Here is a 25,462-nt window from a genome sequence, read left to right as displayed (position 1 = left end):
AACGTGGAAATATTTGAGACTGGGAAGTTAATTCAGCATAGGTCATGAAGTCCGCATTCGCACGCTAATTCTACCCCGGTCATGCATTTCAAACAAGGTGTCTTAATCACTCATCACAAACCATCCATGAGGTCCATCGACAGGTCATAAGTGTGGCCTTTCTCTCAAAGAGTATTTTAGGGTCTTACTTCACTCTTGGGGGCTCCTGGGAGAACCCCGATAGGCCAATTAAACGATTCCTTCTGCACAATACTCAGCCACAATCTATACAGCAAAAACATGTGCATTAGTGACTCATCTCTACCGTGCTATTTTCTCTGTGGCATAATAAAAGTAGTTAATTAGATCACACCAGAATGCCTATCAGTAAACTGCAGAAGTGGAAATGGCCCCTTTCAAAGCTATGGAGCAGAGACAAAGCTCCTTGGGAAATTCTTCTGAAATGAACATGCGTCTCTTCAGAAGAATCTTACCTGCGTGCGTTCCTTTTATCTATGCACCCCTCCCCCTGCTTTATTTTTTTTAAGTCACCCAGACCTTGTCTCCTAGTAATGTCATAATCAGCAGGCTGAAAGCAAGGTTGCTGATAATTGTTCTTTATGTTGCTGTTTGTTTAGTATCTGATTCAATACGTCTGTGTGGACAGCATTCCATCACCTCCTGAGTAACAGAGGTGAAAAAAATCAATGGCAATCAGATTACCTTGTTAACAGAAAGGCTAAAGGGCCAGTGTGTTAAGTTCACAGTGCATCACCTTTCATTTAAAACATTTCACTTTTTTTTATTATTTATCTTTATTATTATTTATAGCACCCAGCCCGGAGGGTTTCCTAACGCAGAGTATGGCTTTGCATTTGTCTTCTGCAGAACCGAGCGTTTTCTGCCACATCACAGACTAGGTCGGGGACCCCTCGCGCGGGTCCGATTAAAAGCTTGCAGAGAGCCTACCGTGGCCATTTCTCCCCAAGTGCTTTGGACCAGTCCCGAAGGACTCTGCTTGCCAGACTGATTTTGCGACCCGAGTTGTCATAAGGATATCGTTATCTACTGTCGTGTTTGTTATTTACTGTTGGTCCTTATTAGGATCACTGCTTGTATCCCAGCAGCAGTGTGCCCTGAACTGTATAAGGGGCATTATCAGGCGCCCCCAGAACAAAAGCTCTCAACAGGGAGCTTCCAGATGAAAGACAAGATACGGGGCTGCATAGGCCAAAACCATAGGAACGGATGCAGGGTAGTCATACACAGAGGCTTAGTCCCCAAATCAAACTCAGATGGTAGGTGGAGGTCATGCTGAATATTCAGCTTTTGGACCCCATTCAGCACGTCATGCCCTCTGGAGCCTCAGATTGGCTGCAAGGTCAACAGGCAGGCAGAAGTATTGGTAACACTTAATAATTGGTAATATTCGGTAATAATTGGTTAACCCTTGCTTTCCGAGATCCACGAAATTTAGAGACTTCATTCCTCTGACGTCATAATGCGCTCAATGACGTTTCCACCAGAATTCCCTTTTACGCATTGGAATTGGAAGATTGGAAGCTCGTTATCATGTTACCTATGCGCGGTGGTGTCTGAGTTTGAACTCAGGTTCATTTGACTTAGTGGCTCATTTGCACCACCCCACTGTTGGTTCTTAGAGGGTGGTCCCTGGACTGATAGCAGAGTATCAGCATCCCCCTGGGAGCTTGTTAGAAATGCACATTCTTATATGGGAAACTTCGTACGAGTATGTACAAAGGATTAGCCTCATCTTTTCAGAGAACTATGCTTTCCCCAGTGGACGCTTTAGGTTCCCTCAGACCTACTGAACCAGAATCTCTGGGCACGGAGTGCAACAGTCTGTGTTTTAATAAGACCACCAGCTGGTTCTGATGAACACCGAAATTTCTGAACCGCACACTCCATCAGGAGTGTCTCCCAACAGGAAAGCGGCGCACATCTTCATCGTCATTAGAAAAGTCCAGAGCGATTCGGATGCCTTGGTGTAAGACATTTTGATATCATGTGATTAAGCACGGTTCTTTTCCATAAGGCGCAACATTATAAAGTCATATATAGATTAGATAAAGTAGGAGAGACTGTCTTAAGATAGGCAACCGGTGGTTTTTATCTCAGAGCACTAAAAAGCTACTGTTTCCTCGACACGACTATTACCTGGCCCTACATACCAAATTTCCAAAGTGACTTGTATGCAATAAACTATAAATTCTCAAAAGACTTTTTAATGAATTTATTACTTTATTGTAAATATAAGTCATGCAATTACTGGTCAGTTCTCCTCATAATATCAGAGATTAAAAGAGAAGATATGATAAAGAAATGGAATAAGTTATCCAGGATTGGATACTGGTCCAAGGAAGGTCATGAATGCTCACTGCAGTCATGTTAATGCTCAGATTTTCCCATCTTTGGGTCCTGTTGATATAGTCTCAATGATCTTTGATAATTTCCTTGCTTCCTGCTAAACCAGCTTGGTTTTGTTTTGTTGCATATATAATTCTTTTCTTCTCCATCTTCGCTGCTTATGGATTTTAGCTTTGATAGTAATTTTCGTTTTAATTTTTTCCTGGGTTTCACCATAACACATCTGTGCTATAAATAAACAACATGTACATGTAAATACATTCTGAACCAACAACTTTCTCCAGGCATCATTTTGACAATAGATAGTAAAGACGTTTGTAAAATATTCTGACCCTGTGGCAGAGAACATATATTTCTGAAAGCCTAACCTAAGGAAATACCCATGAATTGGTATACGATCTGTGTGTACGATACGGCAGGGTTATTTTCCAAAGCAAAAACAAACAAACAAACAAACAAAAAACCCACAAAAAAAATCAAAAAAACCAAAAACACACAAAATTTTTTTTAAAAAGTTAATAAAATCAAAAACTGAAGCTTACAGAGCTAAACCCAATGAAATAGGAAGAATAAAGTGAATACCATGCAGCATTTAAATATTAAAGAGGAAAACAGTTTGGCATCTTGAAAAACTACTTCCATAATTAAATGTGGAAAAACCCAACATGAAGTCGTATAGACACCGTGATTCCCATTATAAAAAACAGGCCTAGGATAAAGATATCTCAGATGATAAACACAAATGAATAATGATTGCGTCGAGGGGTTAATGGTACAAGAAAGATAATTTTCTTCTTGATTTCCATAAGGCTGTCCTATTACGTTTCTAATTAAAAAAAATTACTTAAACCATTCAAAACAACCCTGGCATCAGTTGAAATCTATTGATTAGCTCTTTATTGTATGTGTTCCTTACTTTGTGTCATCTGTGAATATTGTCTCATTTAAAGCAAAAATAAAAAAGAGCCAGCTGATCTCTTTTAGAAGCGCTTTGTTGCTTTGCATTGCAAGTTCCCTTCTGGCTTTCTTCCTTCCGAGCAGCTCACCCACTGAGTGTGCTTACACTGCCCACAGTGTGTGCCTTTCTTTAACTCCATTTGATGGAGTCAAATGTTGCAGAAAAACAATGCTTCTCTTGGCTACCATTCTGTTCCTTGGCTTAATGCAGCTGCGCACAAGAGAGTGGATACAATGAAACAAGGTTGTACTTTTCATCGTAGCTTGTTAAATGTGCACAGATAGAGATAAATACATGGCTGGTTTTAAAATGCATTGAAGCAATCAATCCTTATATTCAGATCATCTTTCCGGGCAACAGAATCTATGTCTCAAATCAAGATCACGCTATATAAATTCCCATGGAGGTGTTTTATACATTTTGATGCTAAGTCCCCGATGCCTTTTATTTGGCATCTCAAATATGGGTTGAACCTGCTGCTAATGAAAGCATGACCATGGAATCTTGCAACTCTGTAGCTCACACAATCCTGTCAAGTCTTTCCCGCCATTCCATGTGAGCGAAAAATACCAGGTTCCCGGCAGGAAGATTGCAGGAAGATTGAAGCCTGTTTAGATACTTATGTGTGAAGTCAGGTGGCTTCGATCATGTCCCAATTTCTCGATTTCTTCATGTAAAAAAACATGGGTTATAAGGCCTTGCCCACTTGGGGTACTCTTTTGAGATCCTAGTAGAAAAAGAAAACTAAAAAAATGTGAGAGACAGATATAAGGAGGTGCTTTTCTAGTTAACCTCATGAAGGTGGAATTTTGTTTTAATTTGTTTCACTGTTTATTTTTCCATTGCTTTTTCTCCATGTGTTTCTTCTGTTAATTTCAGAACTCTTTTTAGAGTTTCTAAGGGTGGGAAGGGAGACCAGTGGGAATTACATGTCCACCCACCCCCCCAACTTACCCTGTAGATTTCAATGAAACACTGACAATGAGAAGAGAAAATAAGGAAGTCGTGATTCATGTTTATGACACCTCCCACATGCTTGAAGTGTCACATCTGCCTGCAGATCTGAGTCTTTACCCATTTTCATGTACTTGTGGTCACTGCTTTCATTGATCATGGGAAATGATGCAATCTTACCAGATTTTGTTTGTGCTGCCACTGCCCGAATCTTACTTATATGTCCCTTTTTTTCTGTTTGAAGTTTATTTATTTATTTTGAGGGAGAGAGAGAGAGAGAGAGAGAGAGAGAGAGAACATGAGCAAGGGAAGAGCAGAGACAGAGGGAGAGAGAGAATCTGAAGCAGGCTCCACGCTGTCAGCCCAGAGCCTGATGTGGGGCTTGATCCCACGAACTGTGGGATCATGACCTCAGCTGAAATCGAAGGTCGGAAGCTTAATGTGCTGAACCCCCCAGGCACCCCTTATATGTCCCTTTTCTCTAGTAATACAGCCGGCAGCACAGACACCTCACCCGTAGAGTTTAATCATCCTATGCTGAAACAACCCACTGTTTTTCTTCCCTATCTCTCTGCTTTTAGTTCCTTGAAAGCTGGCACTTGCGTTTTGTCTTTGTCTTTTTCTTTTTTCAAGTACACAGCCCCAGGACCTAGCGTGGCTTCCCGCTGACCTCAGGCACTTGAGAAATATTTGCGCAAAGCCTTTTGAGGAAGCAGATGACCACACTGATCGGTACAAGAAGTACTGGGGGGCAATGTGTGGAGTGCTTGAGAAAGACTCATCTGGTGGAAAGCTGTATGAGTCCTGGCTGAGAAAGGAAGACAGAAGATATTGCACAAATTAATAGACCCTGCAACTGCAGTTGTGGATGTCAGAGGAAGAGAAAGGAGACATTACCAAGGAGATGTCAAAATGCTAGTGGTTCCATCTTGAAATATCAGTCATCTGTTTGCAGGTGCTATTGGAAGATTTCAAAGGCTGAGACTATTTTGTTAATTTTTGGTGCACTAAACCTGGTCTAAGTTCTAGGGATCTTGGTAAGCCATACATAAATATGTGGTAAATAGGTTTATTACTGAGTGGAAAAGCTGTTCAAGCAAGAATTTGATGTTAGTGATACAGTTGCCTTTATCAATAGCCATGTTGATCAGATAAGTTTGGTCTTGACCCACATGATAACATTTTGATGAAATGAATGAGGTATATACTTTGGCATTTTTAACTAAAAAAAGAATTATATCAATCGTCCCATCAACATCTGGTACTTTCTCTGTCTAACCAAAAGTATTGCGAATGTTTGTTTAGCAAGAAAATAAACTAAATGTATTAAATCCCAAAGGAAAAACAAGGTACAGGAGAGGAAGGAAAAAAAGAGACAAATGATTGATTAAATTCAACAGGCCTTCATTTTTCATTCATTGATGTATGTTTAAGTATCCTTCAGTTTTCACTGAGTTTCAGGTTGAATCACATATAACTACTAGAAACCTCTTCACCGCAGAATCCCACGGCTGGAGTCATTTCAATTAATTAAGTGTTACAGAGGTTAGTAACGATTTTCGGCCGCACAATGAAATTATTTCATGAAGTGGCAAGTTTCTCATGTGTTTTCTCTGCCTTCGTCTGGATTACGGCAGGCAGAAATTGAATTTTGCCAATAGATTAGAAAGAGCCTTATCCAGGGAATGACTTCAAAGACAAATCCGATGCCTTGTGTAGGAAAGGAGGAAAAATAAATAGACAATCACACGTAATCAAAAGTACTTCACTCCCAGTTGAGAGGTTCTAACAACTTTCTGAAGTTAAGTTAAAGAAGAGATATCATTATACATTTTCCCATCATTCTAACATTTATAAAATATTGAAGAAAATCAGCTTCTTGTTCAATTCTTAATACGTAAAGTAAAAAAAATAAATAAATAAAACGCAGACAAAAGAAGAAAAACATACCTCAAATAATCAATAAATATATAGTGAATTCGTTGTGAATCCCAGCAACTATAGCGCTATACTAATTGAACTTCAGAGTAGTTGAGCATGCCTGGGTGGCTCAGTTGGTGGAGCATCCGACTTTGGCTCAGGTCACCATCTTGCGGTTCGTGGGTTCAAGCCCAGCATGAGGCTGTGTGCTGAAAGCTCAGAGTCTGGAGCCTGCTTCCGATTCGGTGTCTCCCCCTCTCTCTGCCCCTCTCCCACTCATGCTCTGTCTCTCTCTCAAGAAAAAATAAACATTAAAAAAAATTAAGAAAAGAATAGTTGAAAGACAATGATCTTGTACTCAAGTGCTTTATAACCTTATTCTCTATTCAACATGTAGACATGTTGAACATTTAAAAATAAAGGCAATGTGAAATAAAGCAACAACTTACACAGTGGAAGGAAGAAGGGTATGAAAGATATTTTTAAAATTAATCAATGCTTATGTTGAGACGCACCTTGTGCTAACCATTCTAACTAAAAAAAGTCATTGGTTTTTCTACCACAAAGGTAATAACAAAAAAAATTGTTGCATTTGCTAAAATTGAGAAAACGCATGTGGAATAAAAGAAATGAAAATCTTCTGTAAACCGGCTATCTATTAACCGACATTAAAATTTTAACATATGGCATTTCTTCCAGCATTTCCTATGATAATGGCATATCAATATATATTGATCATATCATGTAAGCAATTTAACTGAATTCTTCACTTAACATCATGAGCACTTCTCCATGTCGTTAATTTTTTTTCTATAACATTATTGTAAATCTCTAAAACATTTCACTTTATGGATATGCCGTCATTTATTTAATTATTCTTTTAGTCACCTTTCAGTTATCTCATTTAATTTTAGCAATCTTTGATTTTAAAAGAAACTTTCCCACCTCGTGTATCTATACTATAATATTATTATTTACTATTTTAAATTACTCTTTTATATATACATAAAATCACTAAATCAGTGATTCAAAATTAACATTGTGCCAGAAATATGAAGAAAAATAAAGTATTGTCATGTATCCCTAAACCTGGAAAATGTTATCTGCATGCTAGTCATTCTCTTAATGTGACGTGTATAGTAGAATCAATATTTATAGTTGATCACAAAATTTAAAATTTTTTTGATGTTTATTTTTTGAGAGAGACACAGTGTGAGAAAGGGAGGGCAGAGAGAGAGGGAGACACAGAATCTGAAGCAGGCTCCAGGCTCTGAGCTGTCAGCACAGAGCCCAATGCGGGGCTTGAACCCATGGACCGCGAGATCATGACCTGAGCCGAAGTCGGCCGCTCAGCCAACTGAGCCACCCAGGAGCCCCTTGATTGCAAAATTTTATACCAAGCACGTACATGTTCTTTGTGCCTGCACATAGGGAATAAAGGAAGAGAGGGTCGCCTCAATCAATGTACTAACTTGCAAGCTGAGTAAACAATAGGAAAAGTAGAGAATTAGAACTAAGGCAAGTAAGGATTTTACTCTGAAAGCTAAAGAGATAAATGACAAAGAAAAAAAGAAAGAAGAAAGAAAGAAAGAAAGAAAGAAAGAAAGAAGAAAGAAAGAAGAAAGAAAGAAAGAAAGAAGAAAGAAAGAAAGAAAGAAAGGAAGAAAGAAAGAAAGAAAGGAAGGAAGAAAGAAAGGAAGAAAGAAAGAAAGAAAGAAAGGAAGGAAGGAAGAAAGAAAGGAAGGGAAAGAAGTAAATTGGTTCAAGCACATGGAGATTAAAGACAGGACATTGTAGCTGATGAAATTCCATAAAAGAAAAGGAGAGAGTTAACAGGGGTAATAGTATTTAAATAGAAACATTATCGTAAGTTATGCCAGAGGAGAAGGTAAGCAAGGACTTCTGTTTTTAACCAAGAGGGAGTAACAGAAAACAGATTTGCTCTCTTGTCTGAAAGAACCAAAAACGCCAGACAAAACAGACAAAAGAAGGGTTTCCATAATACCAGATGCCAGACAGAAAAGCGGTAATGCCTAAGACATATGCAACAAAACTTGATGAATCTTATGACTTCCTCAGCTCCCTGCCTTGAGGAAGTTTCCAGGTTGTGGAAGAAAGGAGGGACGCCATCTTTCCAAGCTGAGGACACAACGATGAAGGTCTGGAGAGGCTCATTTGGTGAGAATTCACAGGATAGGAAACATAAAGTAGAGGGCTGAACAAAGTGAGAATTTCAAAGGTCTGCAGAGGACTCCCCTTGAGCATTGATCAAAGTACAGAGCAGAGCATGTGTGTGATGAATATATCCCAAGTTAGGGAAAGAACCACTTGAAAGGATTCGCAGGAACAGTGTCAGGCATTGCACAGGGTTGAAAAAGAGTGCTTGCTCCCTATTGCCAAGCTGGAAAACTTCATAATTTATGTTACTGCATGTTTATTTGACAGAGAGAAAGAATCCCAAGCAGGCTCCACACTGTCGGCATAGAGCCCCACATGGGGCTCCAACCCACGAACCATCAGATCATGACCTAAGTCAAAATCAAGGGTCAGATGCTCAACCAATGAACCACCCAGACGCCCCAGAAATTACTGGGTGTTGAGAAGAGTCTTACCTTAGTACTGGGGAATATTTGGCCCTAGATACTGCTCTGACCTTGCCTGACAAATATTAAAAGCAAGACACAAAAATTTCAAACTGTGTTCAGGTAACCTAACTGCATCCTAGAACAGAGTTCAAGAATATTTGCAGGAGGGGCGCCTGGGTGGCTCAGTCGGTTAAGCGTCCCACTTCGGCTCAGGTCATGATCTCGCGGTTTGTGAGTTCGACCCCCGCCTCAGGTTCTGTGCTGACAGCTCGGAGCCCGGAACCTGCTTCAGATTCTATGTCTCCCTCTCCCTCTGCCCCTCCCCTACTCATGCTCTGACTCTGTCTCTGTTTTTCAATAATAAATAAACATTAAAAAATAATTTAAACCCAGTTACTTTCTAAAGTTCCCATCTCCAAATATATAACATTGGAGGTTAGGGTTCCCACATATGAATGTGTGACCAACACTCATAGCAGTGGAATCAACAGCAGATTAGACTTTGCAGACATAGTGAATTTAAATACAACGAGAAAAATTCCAAAACTAAACACATACAGGAAAAAAAGAAATTTAAAAATAATAATAATAAAAAAAGAAATGTATCTATTTGACCGACATGGGACACTTCTTGTATGCTGCTAAGGGTTTCGTTATAGATACAACAGGAAAGTATCCTTGAGCTTTCTGAATGTAGCAGCCAAGATTGAATGGGAGAATAAAATACGTGATTGGGAGGGGGAGGGAATTTTTTTTTTTTTTGCAACGTAAAAATAACCTTGGAAATAGCAAAGAGCTTGGTTATATCAAGAAAGGAATCTAAAATTTGAATGTTTTTAAAAAATGGAAAGGGTCAGAGAGCTGAATGACAACTTCCAGTGGCCCAAAATACATATAACGGGAGTTCTTGAAGAAGGTGCAGAGACAGAATAAAACATATTTGAGTTAAATAGCGACCAGAAGATTTTCAGACTTGAAGAAAACCATAAACTTCCAGATCCAAGATGTTGAATAAAATCCACAGATGAGAAATATTAAGAAAAGCATAGATTAATAATCAATAATCTTAAAAGCAACCAGAGTAAAATAAAGAAATACATACATACATGCATACATAGAGGGAGGAAAGGAAAAAAAAATGTTAACAAAGATAATAATGACAGGAGAATTCTTTTGTAACTATTCAATGAGAAGTCAGTGGAACAATAACTTTAAAGTACTAAAAGGAAAAAAACTGTTCAACCTGAATTGTATATCGATAGAAAATATATTGGCAAAGCAAAGGCAGAGTAATGCTTCGATTAATAGTAAAGACTCAACGAAAAAGACTCAAATAAACGCTGAAAAATTTAAAGGAAGTCCTTCAGTGATTTGTGCCGGGGACGACTTTATAAAGGTGCTGAGCGATGATACAGAGAGGTCCATCCCATGGAAATGTAGCAGGATTCTCGCAGTCATGACACCGAGGCTTTGCTTTCCAGGAAGCAACTTTATTCGTGCCAGCACCACTCAGTTGGGTTTGTGCCCGAAGAACTGAGCCCCGAATGCCATGCGACATATTTTTTTATATTCTTTGTCTCCCATATATGGCAATACATAAACATGCAGTCCGATTAAGGGGTCTCATGTTAAAAGATCTTGATGGATGTTGTCACGTATGCGTTTAGCCAGGTTGCCTTGAGGTTGTTGGTTTGTTTTCTTTCCTTAGGGAGGGGACCCTACCAGAGAAAGAGAGGTTTAATGTTAGTTCCCCTAGAGATGAGAGGCAAGACAAGGCATGCCTAGTGGCAGGGCCACAGGGGGAATCACCAGTGTCAACCAGGAGGCGGAAAGGAACAAGAAGAAAGCCTAGGGTCACAGCCTTTGTTGTGTGTTTTGGGGCAAAGGCAAGGCAGGGTGGAACAATCAGCCAAGGATTCACTAATTTGAATAATTCCAGCAGGCTTTAGGTCCTAGGAACTGCTGCTAGTCATTGGTTCCTGGTTCTGGATCATTTTAGGGTAGGAGACAAATCGGATTGGTGTGTGAGTTAAATAAAGGAGGTGGTCAGAGATGTGGACACCGAATTGTTCGGTTGTATAGGAAAGGCAGGCTCTCCGATAAGTTGCTTATTGTCTCTAGGAATTAGCCAGCCCAGGGAGGGGCAGTCTCTACCCTGCCAGCAAGGACCCCCAAAGATACCAAAAACTCATAAAATATTTACAAAATTAAAAATTTGATGGACACAACTGGCCCTGTGTTGTTTAACATAATCATAAGATAAGTTTATATTCATAGTAAGGAAATTTGGTGGGGGACTGGGGGAATGATAGTGGAGATTTTTAGAGCCCAGGGCATAATTGCCCTAACCAGTGTAAAAAGCATTTTATTACGAAAGTAGAAAGGCAGAACACAAAAAGAAGTGTAAAGTGTCTGTGCAAGCCAGCCAATAACTAAGTTTTCCATTTATACGGCATTCGCCAGGAAAATAGACTTGGAATTTTTGCTTTTAATATTTTGGTGGAGCTGAGTATACCAGGATCATGGGCGAAGCAGACAGCAAGCTCAGAAACATAGTGGAATCCTTTTGATCTTACAAAGGAAGAGAAGCAAAACTGTCCTGGGTCCCAGTTGTGTCTTAGGAAAAACAGCCCGTGGGTGTTGCCGGCCCCGAGATTTTAGTGCCCAGAGTGATGTTGTCTCTGTTGCAGGGCAGGGTCTTGGGTTGGGGGTGATGTCATCTGGGTCAATGTCATTTCCAGGGATGAGCCGCCAGGCCAGGAAGATTCCATCTGGGATGTAGGACAAGAAGCATTCTTTTTCAATGGGTACCTACTTGGGTTGATGTGAGTCTCAGCGGTTGTCATATTTGGTTGAAACAATAATTTATGTAGAGGGTTTAGGCCTTTGCACTGTAAATCAGTGAGAGCACCCAGCTGAGAGGGAAGGAGACCACTGGCCACTTGAAACAGTTTTGTTGTTCGATTTTCGGTGGAAGTTTAAGTTAAAATGGGACACATGTCAAATGAGCAGATGCCAGACCCATGGGTAAATCTATGATTAGTGGGTTCCAGTAGAATATATGCCCTCAATTTGACCACCAGGTTTATGGGTTGGGGGCAGCGTTGAAAATGTGTAAAGATAGGAGCAAAATATAGACTCATCTATGAGACTCGAACTTGAAAAAGAGGTTTCGAGTAGACCTCATGTCTCTCAGTTAAACCAGCAACTGGGACCTTTTAGGCACATGAAAGTTCCTTTGACTGCTTTTTCCATGAGCCCAGCGTTATGCATTTTGTAAAGTAAAGTGTATATCTTGGTTGCAACCAGTAATGTGTACAGTTCTGAAGGAAATAAAGAGTGTCCTGACAAGGTCTTGTATTGTAGTCTTAGCACTTCTAGAGACGTGTATGATTCTGACTTATGTTTGGGTTATCTGTGAGGCAAGAGGTTCTCGGCATTTTGTTGCCCTCAAGGACAGCTTTTAGGCACTGGCCCAATAGTTTATGATAAATGTGAAGAAAAGACCCCTTGTTGGTTAGAGTATCCAGTGTTAAAATGGTCGTTTGCACTTGACCAAGTGTGTTGACTTTTGGGTCCCGTCCTTCATATCTTGGCTAAGCAATGGAAAAGGACAACATTCCATTGAGCTGTATATCCACAATGGCTAGTAGTGCTGACCCCTTGTCTACGAATTCCCATTGCTGTTCATTCAGTTGATCCCAAGGGGTTGAGTCTGTGGGGTGCTGTTTCCATGACTTAAAGCATAATGGCCAGCTGAGTATGCAGGGTCACAGGCTCAGGGTCATTTCCAGGAGACCCTAGTGTGAAACCATGATTATCGTTTTAATGATATATTCCACGAGACCGAAAGGGGCGATTTTTTGTATCTGACGCCATTGAACAACCAACGGTCTTCAAGAGTGGTTCAGAGACTCCCAGAGACATGAGAAGAGAAGAGAAAGGAGATCCTGTGTGACCCTGAGGTAGACAATGATTTTTCAGGAGCGACACCAAAACGGGATCCATAAAGAGAAAAGAAAATTTAGCCTCATCAAAATTTAAAACTTATATTCCTCAGAATATACTAGGAAATGAAAAGGACTAGACCAGACCAGGGGGGGAAAAAAAAACTTAGACAGCAAAGAACTTGTATCTAGAATACATAAAGACTGCTCAAGCTTCATAATAAGAAGAACAACTCATTAAAAAATAAACAAGGGGCGCCTGCGTGGCTCAGTCGGTTTAGTGTCTGACTTTGGCTCAGGTCACCATCTCAAGGCTCATGGGTTCTAGGCCCGCCTCGGGTTCTGCACTGACAGCTTGGAGCTTGCCTTGGATTCTCTGTCTCCCTCTCTCTCTCTGCCCCTCCCCTGCTCTCTCTCTCTCTCTCAAAAATAAGTAAATCAGCATTAAAAAATTAAGATAAATACACAAAAAAGGTGACATGCTTACATTTTGGTGTAGCCCTAACATGGATTAATACCCAGTGACCAGAAGGAATGGAGTATTAATACATGTAAACATCTGGATAAGGAGAAAAGTGATTGCACTGAGTGAAATAATCCAGGGAAAGGAAGATATACATTGAATAATTTTTTTTACATAAATCCCTGGAAAATGATAATTAACCTATAAAGACGGAAAACAAATCAGGGGTTGTTTGAGGACAGAGGATCTGCAGGGAGGGCCGGAAGGAAGTTTAAAGGGGTGCGAGGAAACCTTTGCCTCTGGGGGTGATAGGTATAGTTATTACCTTGACTATACGATGGTGTCACAGTTTTATATGGATGGCCAAATGGATTAAAATATGCACCTGAATTACGTGCACTTTATCCTTCAATAGAGTGGCTTTTAAAAATGGCAATGTAGGAAATATACGTGGAGTGATAATGGTATTATCGGCGGGATGGGATCCGGCTGATCCTCAAAACAAAAACGAAAACTAAAACGCAAAGACATGGTGGGACTACCAACCAAATATTCTAGAAGTCACTAGCTTTTGTTGGTGATAATAGAGAGATGAGAGAAAGAGGGAAAAGACTGCATAGTTACAACAGATGAGCTGTCTTCCTTCTCAGCTATTTAGATATCACAGTAAATTCCATAATAGAGGAGGGGCTTCCTTCCACAGAGGGAGCAATGCCAAGGTGGAGAGGGTCAGTGGTCCTGCCTGAGGCTATAGGGCTGCGGAAAGGTCGGTACCTGAGCCCCTTTGCATTATCCCTTATGTCTGTGATACACTTGAAAGGTCTGGAAAGGGCTGAGAGAGAGTCCCTTGTTTCCCACCCCCTTATGCCCAGAGCTTTGTCACTCTCAAAAGACACTTAATAGCAGACTCATATTTCTCACTTAACCCCTGTCCAGACTTAACCATGGCTACCCGGGATGGTAACCAGGAATTTGTTGAAAGTTCAGAATGTTCTCAGCATATGATGCAGCAAATCTTCAGGGAGATTTTAGTTCATTCTGTGGCACTTCTGTTACTCTAACAAGATATACAATAGCGCTGAACTACTCATCGGATGATTTCCAGGAACAAAGCACTTTGCGGATCTATTAGGAAGCCACGGGGTCAATGCCTAATGCTTCTGGACGTGGGGTTTGGGTCTTGCAGTTTCCCATTCTGTCCAGGCTCTAAGGGAATGAATAAGGCTTTTAGTTTGGAAAAGAAGTAGGAGCAAACAGTTATAAAATTGCATAGTGGGGAATAGGGTTCCTCTTATCTTATTAAACCCCTCAAACTTTTATCACTGAACATCAGTCTTGACTTTGAAAAGTGAGACTAAAGTAATTACGTGGTGCTTTTTGTTTTCAAGTCCAGGATTAAAGAAAGCAAAAATAATAAAACAAGATAAGGGGCGCCTGGGTGGCTCAGTTAGTTGGGTGTCTGACTTTGGCTCAGGTCATGATCTTATAGTTGGTGAGTTCAAGCCCCATGTCAGGCTCTGTGCTGACAGCTCAGAGCCTGGAGCCTGTTTCACTGTTTCTGATTCTGTGTCTCCCTCTCACTCTCTGTCTATCCCCTGCTGCTCATCCTTTCTCTCTCTCTCTCTCTCTCTCTCTCTCTCTCTTTCTCCTTCTCTGTCTCTCAAATAAACATTAAAAAATTAAAATAAAATAAAATAATAAAAAAGTTGTGCAGCAGAGAAAGAGCCTTGGAAAATTTAAACCGTGCAGTAGTAAAGCCTTCCCAACAAAAGAGAGCAAAAGTATGAGTTAATTGTGGCTAATTATATCAGTTTGGTGTGTCTGAATAGAATAGTTAACTGTAAAAAGGACGATTTGGAAGCTCGAGAAATGGTTGGAACTCTCTCTCTCTCTCTACCTCCCTCCCTCCCTTCCTCCCATCCGTTTTTCTATAATTAGAGGTAATCTAATAAAGAAAGTAGTACCCTAATATAGAAATCTAGAGGAATTACAGGCACAATGATAAATAATTTGGATTAGATTTGATTTTTAACAAGCAGGATATCGCTTACACCATTAAGAAGCTGAAAATAATACAGATTTTACCCAAACCCTCCTAATATTATTAAATCATCAGGTTAAAGTCAGACACAGAAAATCATTTCTTCCCACTTAAAGTAGGAGGAAGGGGTGCCTGAATGGCTTAGTCAGTTGAGCGTCTGACTCTTGGTTTCCGCTCAGGTCATGATCTCACGGTTCCTGAGACTGGGTCCCACGTCGGGCTCTGATACTGCTTAATATTCTGTACTGCTTAATATTCTAAGAATGGGAGGGGGAGCAAGAGGTTGTTTTTCACATATAAACAAATTATATACTCGTCCAACTCAAGCGTTAACTATTTCTACAAGTACCTAAGACAAGTGCTTTTGAACGGGATCAATGGTCTTCAGTTGTGACACCATGAGGCATTTTCTCCATGATTATACTACTAAATCTAGAAATACAATACATATATACTTGACTCTATTCTAGTAAAACACTGAGGACTTACCACTGTCCATGATTTAACCTAAATTCCCCTGAATGTTTATATAGTCATTATCTTACATCATTAGCATATGAGATAATGCATATGGTCCCCAGGGTTCAGAAACGGTACCTGCTTATAAATGATTAAAGCAACGTGGTCAGCTCGTGAATTTAGGATCTGATTTCACTATGACAATGACTCTGTGTGGTAAGGACCCTTACTGATCTCTTTTTTGCAGATACCCCAAGGTATTGACAGGATAGGTTACATTTCCTAGAGTTATAGAGCTAGTTGATGTCAGAATTATATCATGAATTTAGATATGATATTACTAGCCTGCACGCTTAATTACTACCTTGCATTTCAGATTATCTCTTACTACTGGTGTTCTGAGATTCGAGGAAAGTTTATATACTGATCTTATACAGCTTCCTGGTTTTCTGGAAAGAAAGATCCTCATGGTAAACAACTAAAAATGATTCAAGAATAGGGTTTACCACTAAATATGTTAATGTTCAGGCATGGATCTTTTTCTTCTTTTGTAAAATCCAATTATGTTTTCTATTTTAATCTCCACATAAACATAGTAATAAATTATCATCATCATTATAATCGTCATCATTCCCATCATGACTTTGTTTAGAACTTTAAAATTTATTTTTGAGAAACTCTGTAGCAGGGACTCTATGCTTCTTTGTTCCGTGTCACACTTCAAATGTAGACAGAGCCTTAGGTAGAACACATTTAAATGTAACACTCTTGATGAAATTAACAGAAATGAATACAAAGACATAGTTGGAAGGTGTCCTTGGATGGAGTGATTTTGTTGATAAAGATGTCGCCATTACAGCAATAAAAAAAAAAAAAAGAAGGACTTCTCTTTGTCTCCGGACTTACCTTTTGCTTGTCACGGGATGATACGCTGTCACTGGTGGAATGCTGGAACTCAGCAATGCCACGTGTGTGGTTCAATGGCTCCTAACACTATTTGTTTAGAGTAACAGTACTTTCCACTGTGCGTTGTAAATGAAGAACTGAAATAAATGTAGTACCATTGCATTTAATTGGAAGATTTAGTGAGGCAGGCAAGAAAATCCCCTAACCAGAAATAGCGACATGTGGGCTAGTGTTCTAGCCACTAGTAATTGCTTAATGGGACAGAGAATCCCAGCGAAAAGCCCACGAGATAGCCTTACTATTAGTGTAAACCCAATTCAAAGCTTTGGTTTGCTTGCTTGGGTATTATGGGCACTTATGAGATTAGATTAATAATAGCCCAAACGGGCTCTGTTATGGCAAGTACAATCTTAATGCGTCATGGCTTTAACCATATTATTTCAGCAAGTCCCAGGTCTTAAACGAACCTCATTATTACAATCGAAGTGACTGTGAATGCATTCAATCCCATAATAAAAAAGTGTCTAAGTCTCTCCTTTCATTTCCCTCATTTTGTCTATGGTCCTGTAACACTATGCCCATCCTCAGAGCTTTGGGTTACCTGGTAGTCTAGCCGTTCCTGGAAAGGCCTACGTCTAGCAACTTCCGTCACATCTCCACGTCAACTTTTCCCCATCTATTTCCACAATTGTGGACCCCCTGTAAGCTAGTCATCTGACTCCTAAGGGTAGACCAGAAGCCTGCCATCCAGCATCCGACGTGCCGACCCTGGGCTGCCTAGATTTTTTTTTTTTTTATCACAGTGGTCATATTTCTTTTCCTTTAGGCCTTAAAAACCTTAGAGACTCGATTGCCTCTTACACCAAAAGGTAACGTCAACTTTTCTGAATAAGCAGTTGACTTCATGTTTGTCATTATTTGCCTCCTTAACCCTTCTCCTCTTTCTCCTTCATCCATGTCTGTCAAGGTCACGTTAACAAGTTGCCCAGACCTGAAAGGAGGAGTCTCCTTCGAAGTCTTCCTTTATGCCCCACCCTTTATGGGCTCATCCGGCCATTCTCTGCCCCGCCCACGTGGTATTCCTTCACACCATTCCTGCCTTTTCATGCCTCCTACATTCACCTCACTTCAGGCTTGCACCACTCTGTGCCTAGGTAACTGTAGTCACTTCTAGAATGGCCTCTCAGAGGCTCCTAAGAGCACACTGTTGTCAGTCCAGATGTTCCCAAGCAAATCAACAAACAAACAACACTACGGTAGTGGAGTGTTCGGGTTTCACAACACATTCTCACATTATTTTTCTTTAAGTTTGTTTATTTATTTATCTACTTATTTACTTATTTATTCACTTACTTACTTAGAGTGAGCGGAGGGGCAGAGAGGAGGAGAGAGAGACAGAATCTCAATCAGGCTCTGCACTGACAACACGGGGCTTGAACCCACGAACTGTGAGATCATGACCTGAGCCGAAAACAAGAGTCGGACGCTTAACCCACTGAGCCACACAGGCGTCCCTCCCATTAGGTTCATAATGCAGGTTTTCCCACGTGCAAAGCATATATGTAAGAGACTCACATGGCCCCAAAAGGGGCAGGCTTGTCATAGCAACCTTGCACGTACCCTTAAAGGATCGTTAACCACACCTTGTTATTGTTATTGTTATTGTTATTGTTACGTGTAAAATATACTAGAACATATATGCCTTACTAAAATATGTTTCTACCAGCAAAGGAGAAAGAGAGACAGAGAGAGAGACAGAGAGAGATCTCCAAGAAACAGACTTCGAACCATAGAGAACAAACTGCTGGTTATCAGAAGGTGGGGGGGGGGGGCGGATGCTGTACTTGTCATCAGCATTGGGTGACGCATGGAGGTGTTGGGTCACCGTATTATACACTTGCAACTAACACTGCACTGTATTTTAACTAACTAGAATTTAAATAAAAACCAAAAAATGTAAGTTTCGTGAGGGAAGAGTCATGTTGGTGTTGTAACACAGTGCTGGGCACAATAGGCATTCAGAACACATCCGTAGGGACAAAATACCTTGGGCTCTGATGGTAAGGAAAAGAAGCTATGTTTTCTAAATCTCTATAATGAATGTACAACCACACAGGTAGCAGGGAAAAAGAACTATTAAAAAAAAACTACTAAAAAATAAAAGAGATTTTGATGGTTTTCAATGGGAAATAATACTCTCACTAACAACGTTGATGCGAATTTATAACGTAAAAGAATACATAGGCATGGTTTAAAAAACTCAAAACAACCAAAGTAAAAAGTGAAACAAAGTCTCCCTTTCAACAGACGTCACCAGATCCATAAATGCACCTCATGTTCTTAATTCCTTAGGATTTTTTTCCAGAAGACCTGAAGATTCATCAACGTATTAGTTTGTGCAGCACATAAGCATCTATACATATGCATGTGTTCATGTTTATATGTAATAGAAACAAAATATATAAAAAACAGATGTGCATATATACATGAGTGCATATGCAATGTATGAATAACATCATGTTTTCTAAGAAATCATAGTACGTAAATCACGGTACATTTGATTTTTTTTTCACTTAATATTATATCCAGGGATCTTTTTATGCAATGGAGTATATCATAATTTAACACTCTCATTTTACCAGATATTTTGTTGACCCAATTATCATTTTTTTCAGAAAGTTTATTAATTTATTTTGAGAGAGAGAGAGAGAGAGAGTGAGCATGAGCGGGGAGGGGCAGAAAGAGAGAGAGGGAGAGAGAAAGAATCCTAAGCAGGCTCCACAATGACACTGTGGGGCTCGAACTCATGAACCATCGGATTATGTATGACCTGAGCTGAAACCAAGAGCCAGAAGCTTAATCTACTGAGCCACTCTATTCAAATTATGATTTTTTTATTTTTTTAATGTTTTTATTTATTCTCGAGACAGAGAGAGACAGAGCATGAGCAGGGGAGGGGCCGAGAGAGAGGGAGACACAGAATCCGAAGCAAGCTCCAGGCTCTGAGCTGCCAGCACAGAGCCTGATGCGGGGCTCGAACTCACAGAGTGTGAGACCATGACCTGAGCTGAAGTCGGACGCTTAACCGACTCAGCCGCCCAGGCGCCCCTCAAATTATTTTTTAAGAACATTTTGCCAAAAAAAATAAACACTGTATATTTATAACACACATATGTAAATTATATATGAGAAGTGTGTGTGTGTGTGTGTGTGTGTGTGTGTGTGCGCGCGCGTGGAGAGTATTTTACGTTAGAAATGCATCGGTACACTGCTCTTCAGAAAATTTGGAGGAGGTGGCTGTCAGCCTGTACCCCGTCTCTTTCTGGGGACAGACCAACCTTGGCATGTGTTTCGTCAGTGAGATAAAACAGGATAACCTTTTGTTGTTTCGTTATTTAAAATTGTGCAATTTAAAAAAATCGTAAGTAAAACTGAGAAAGTGAATAGATTTATTGGCCATTTGTATTTCTCTGTAAATTGCCAGTTTTCCATTTTTTTCTATTAATGTATCTGAGTTTTTATTAGTTAAAAAAGTAGACCTTTGTCAAATGAAGAACACATTCCCCCCCCCCCCCCCCCCCCCCGCTAGATTTGATTTTTAGACTTTACAGAACTGTGGTATTTGTTTTTGTTGTTGTGATCCAGGATATTTTTTTCAGGTATATCCGCCACTTTCTTACAGGCTCTGAATTTTATTAGGAGGACCTACCCACTCTAAGATGGCAAATGTACCCATGCTTTCTCCTAAATGATTTGAGGTATCTGGATGTATACTTTTTTTCTTTTTACAGAACTCATGTATATATACTTTTCTGTGCACACTAAGGCAAGGTCGTGGATCCTTGTTTCGTTTGTTTCTTTGTTTGTTTTTGTATTTTCACGCAGTTAGCCGGTCTCCTCTCTCCCCACTCCTTTTTCGCCCCTCCCCTCCCATGATCTGCCCACCCCCCTTACCACTCCCTGTGTCTTCTCGACTAAGATATAAAATTTGAGCGCTGGGTTTTCTGTAGCCTGGGGATTCAAGATGGGGTCTCCAGGTAACCTTGGTAGCTAGCCCTTTCCTCTCGTTAAATGTCCCATGTCAATGTTGGCCCCTCAGCGATGCATTTTCCTCCAGTGGGAGAGACATGGTGTGGGGTTTGAAGACTTATCTGCATCAGATAGAGCATGGGTTGTTCGGTTTCCTCTTCATTTTTCACTCCCCATAAACCCAAGAGGCAAAAGACTTCGTTTCCTCCTTCACAGGAAAGACCACTAGAAGAAATAGCACCTGGGGCTCCCCGAATGCCTTCTTCCATCACCACGCCCCAGTAGACCTCCAAATTCCAGCAGGTTCTCTGGGCTCCAGCGGACGCCGAGCAGCTTGGGAGGAAGCTTTGGGGCTTTCTGCAGTGCCTCCTGCCACCTCTACTTAACGATGTGGATTATTGGAAACTTCTGGCCACCAGCCCTTTCCACAGTTTGAGGGCTGCTGACGGAATTTTGTCGTTGCTTGTTTGTTTTCATTATTCTTACGTAGCGATGCTGGAGGGTGAGAGTGGGAAGCATTTGAGATCTGGTTTTACTCTTTTATCTCAAGGAACAGGAAGTTCAAACTATTGTAATCATTTCTAAATCATCCACTGCCATGGGAAAATGGCTAAAATAAATAGCCCACGGCAATCACCTCTGGAAAGAAAATCGTGTCCCTTGAGAAAAGGTTGAAATCCGAGGGAAAGTTCAAAAGAGAATTTTGATCGATGTTATTAATTGATCTAGGCTAATATAGGAGAATTATTTCTTATTCAGATCTTCTTTGAAAGTTACAATTCGGATCAAACTCTTCAAAAGGCACTTCACTCGGAAAGGATACAACGTTAATCCTTTTTGTTCCTGTTTCCTATCACCATAGAATCTGGCAGAAACAACAGTAAAAAAAATTACGAACCTAGAATACTAATATCATTATTGAATTTATGGATTTTTCTTCCCATGGCCATTCAACAGCTCGTCTGTGGGGACTAAGCACCTTTTCTATTAAAACAATATAGAAAACGAGTAATCCTGAGCACAGTTTAGATCCCTGCTTTACTTACAGTTTTCTGGCTCACCTCAGACTTTAAGTGTACGTGAACAGGCTGTAAACACACGTCAACAAATTGTATTGCTCTCGGGATGATTTGACAACATTGATTACGCAAGCCTTAAATTTTTCGTCACACAGCTTCAGATCATCATCGTCTATGGTTTCCCCATTTTTCTTTGCATTTAGGACAATTGCATTTCCACAAAGCTGGTGCGATCTCGTTTGGGCTCGGATTCTGGATAAGCTTCGTGTTTTTTCACTCATACAGGGCCTATGGAAGATGCCCTCTAGGCCAGATTTTCTCCTGTACCTCCAAAGATAAAAGACTCCTACCAAGAGGATGAGATTTGCCTCAAGCTTTCAAAATATGATATCCAAGCTCATTACTTGCGTGCCACTCCAGTCAACTGGAGTCAAACCCGCCCCGCAGAATCACCGCCCGTGACCTTGTCTGCCATTTCCAAAATGACTTCCCAAACCACAGAGGGTTAATTTGGAGCACACCTCTCGGGAGGAAGGCTTGTGTTTATCTCTGAAGAGTCCAAACGGGTGACAGCCAGGGCAGTATCTTGTCCAACACGGGTATTTCCGTTTTCAAAAAAGAAAAAAAAGTTTGTCGTTGTTTTTAATTTTTTTTTTTTTTTAAACATCCCCTATAAGGTCCCAAACTACAGCCCTGGGCCTTCGGGTTCCTTGGAAGCTACCAGATTGTGCAATGCGCTGTCACAGAATGTCATATTAGAGCCCTGCCGCAGTCTCATCCAATACGTAAGCTGGCATGAAGAAAAGTTAACTGAATTAGTGGCCAACTGGGACACTTGGTGACCTACTCTTTAGGAACTAAGTCCTCTGAACTTTTCCATTCTGCTTTGCCTTCCTCCTTTAATAGGGACTGAATCCCCATTAACAATTGAGCGGCTACAATGAGTGCCATCAGGAAAAGGAAATTCAATTTTCGTGGGGGATGACAGCCTTACCTTTTCGCGCTTAATTGGCCGTATTGTCTCCAAAAGTTAATTGGTTACTTAGTCCAGGTAGTTAGTAAAATGTTTAGCTGCGTCAAAAAGCTCAAGCTCCCACTGTTAATGGGGCATGAAATGGAATGTTTGATACTGCAAATAAAATCAGTGATATTCAAGGATGTTATGGTAGGTAATGCGTTGAAACTGCCATTTAATGGGTCCTGGAAGATTAGGGTAGTGTCAGCCAGAACCGCCCGGTCTCTTTTCTGACATTGTTAGTTGCCTCTTCATTTACTTAACGGCTGTCTGCACTGATTACATAGGCATAAAACTCCCTACAAAAAAACAACAGAGACACGCTCTATTAGCAGTCCAATTAGAACTATTTGCATATTACAGTTCATTTCTGCTTAAGTGAATCCCTAATACAACTTTAGGAAAAAAAAAATTCTATTGTGTCATTTGAAAGAAAGAGAAAAGAACTTAAAGGTGATCTTTCTCTCCCTTTCTTTCCTCACTTCCTTTTTTCCCCTCTGCTCCCTTTCTCTCTCTCTCTCTCTCTCTCTCTCTGTCTCCCTTCCTTTCTCTCCTCCGCCTCAGATATTATTATCTACCTTGGGCAGACAGGAGAAACACAGACTCTAAAACGTGACACAATGTTGTGGATATCTGGGAAGACGAGGGCACCGTTGGGATGAGAATTCGGCCCTGCAAAAGTCCAGCGTGGTGCCCTGTGCCGTGTTAGGCTTCGTGTAGACAAAGTATCGACTTCTGAGGGGTGGTACTGATCCGTTTTACATCAGCTATTGCTTTGAATTTTCGAGCACAGCAGTTCCCATCGGTAACCACGTCCCTGGTGAGTCAAGAGCCCTTGACATGGTGTCGGTGTCACTTTCCACAATCACACAGAGCAGAAATGGGACTCTGGTGTCTGCCTCTGTGCCTCGAAGGGCTCCAACCGTTCGCATCTGGTGGATGTGCCCCTGCGCATAATATTAACTCCTAGGACATCAATTTCATCTCGGGCAGGCGCAGGTAGTGGCCAGTGTGCTTAGAGCAAGGCTGAAGCTCTTACCTTACCTGACGTTTCTCGGATTTTCCAAAACTTCGTCCTCGGGATCGCCTGATGGCTATTTATGAAGGCATTAGCTATGTTTTATTTATATTATTATTAATATTTATAATGACAGTACGGAAATCAGAGGGCCTTTTAGTGAAGTTGGAAAGGAGGCTCTCGCCAGCCTAGGCTGTGATAAATCCTGATGAATTACAGTCAGCATGCCTTAGAGCAGGTGTTTTAGGAATACACGGGGTGGTTTGAGGTAGCAGGTGCCGGTGGATGTTCCCGAGATGCGCCACAGACTTCCACCCCACTACCGAGTCTCTCTGAGCCCTGTGAGTTCATGGGAGACCAGGAGACTGTAGAGATCATGTGTAGGCGCCCAAGGAGGCCGCCTGTTGGGAAGGAGAAACGGGGCCCGCTGCACAGGTGTCTGTTGGGAGGACAAGACTGGGGCGGAGGTGTGACCAAAAGCCCCCTCCGTGTGGGAGGGTCTCCTGGACAGCGAGAGGACGAAGATGCCACGTTAGGAAGTTTCAAAGCCCCGGGGACCTTCCATCGGGGGGCTCCTGCCGAGTCCACCAATGGCTTCTCAACCCAATGCTGAACATTTTATTTGGGCTGAGAAAACCCCCGCAAGGAGACAAATGCATGCCGGGGCAGGACCGGAAAACCGCCCTCAAAGCATCTGGTCCCAAAGAGGCGGGAGTCGCAGCTGGGGGCGTGGGGGGTAGGAGGATGGGGGCATCTTAATTTCGGGGATCGTCGAGACAGAGCGCCTGCTGGGACTGGCCTGCTTCCCTCCGCACAGAGCCCTTGGGTCCCAGCCTCGGCTGCAGAATCCCGCCCTTGAATTTCTTCAGGCCCACGACTGATGAGAGTCCCCACATCTGACAACTGGATCAGCCCTCTTCCCTTGAATGGATGGGGGGGGGAGGGGGGAAGGGGGTGACCTCTGTGAATGGCCATGAATTGTAGCCATTTGGTTGGGGCTCTGCCTAGTTACCTAGAAAAGCCCGGGGGCACCTTGGATACCCACGTGCCTATGGAAATCCCACCGGGGTGTTTCCAAAGCCCCTGCCACCCGGTTCCCTTTTCACCTGCAACCCTCATTTCACAGGTCAGCCCCCCCCCCCCCCCCCGCCCCCATCCCCTGGATTTGTCAGTAGATCGAGGCGTTCGGGAGTTGACCACAACCCACAGGGGACCAGAGAAGGAGGCATTAAAGGTGACAACTCACTCCTGGCGAAACCCCAGCCACCCCTAACCGGCCCTCTTCCCTTTCCGGGCTTCATCCATTATTAGAAGCGTCGCACGGACGAGGGAAGGCAAGCGACCACCGCCGCCACCCGGGAGGCCTGCGAACACACGGAACCAAAAGGCCACACAGAGGCGAAGGTAACACCCTCGCTCTGTCATTTTCACTTCCTTTCGCCGCACGAGCCGAGCCGCGGTGTGAGAGGTGCTGGCTCTCTCTGCCTGCCATGGGGACGGTTGTGACGCCCCGTTGGGTCCTGCGTGCGTCCTCTCCAGCTTTGATCGGCTGTCATTAACACGGCCACCAGAGGAGCACCGTCGGAAGCCGGGGCGGACACGCCGGCCCGGTTGGCTCCGCGCAGGGGCCCTGCCAGGGGTGGAGAGACGGTGCCCGGGGTGCTGCGCGACGCGGCGCGGAGACACGCACTTTCGCCCCCGAAAGCAGCGTCTGCACCCTGCCGGGCAAACAGCTCTCTGGAAAAGCCCTGCCTGCTAGTAAAATGGACCAAATCGGTAAA

Source organism: Prionailurus bengalensis, chromosome B3 (assembly GCF_016509475.1).
Source record: "Prionailurus bengalensis isolate Pbe53 chromosome B3, Fcat_Pben_1.1_paternal_pri, whole genome shotgun sequence".
NCBI lineage: Eukaryota > Metazoa > Chordata > Mammalia > Carnivora > Felidae > Prionailurus > Prionailurus bengalensis.
Note: the sequence above shows the minus strand (reverse complement) of the source record.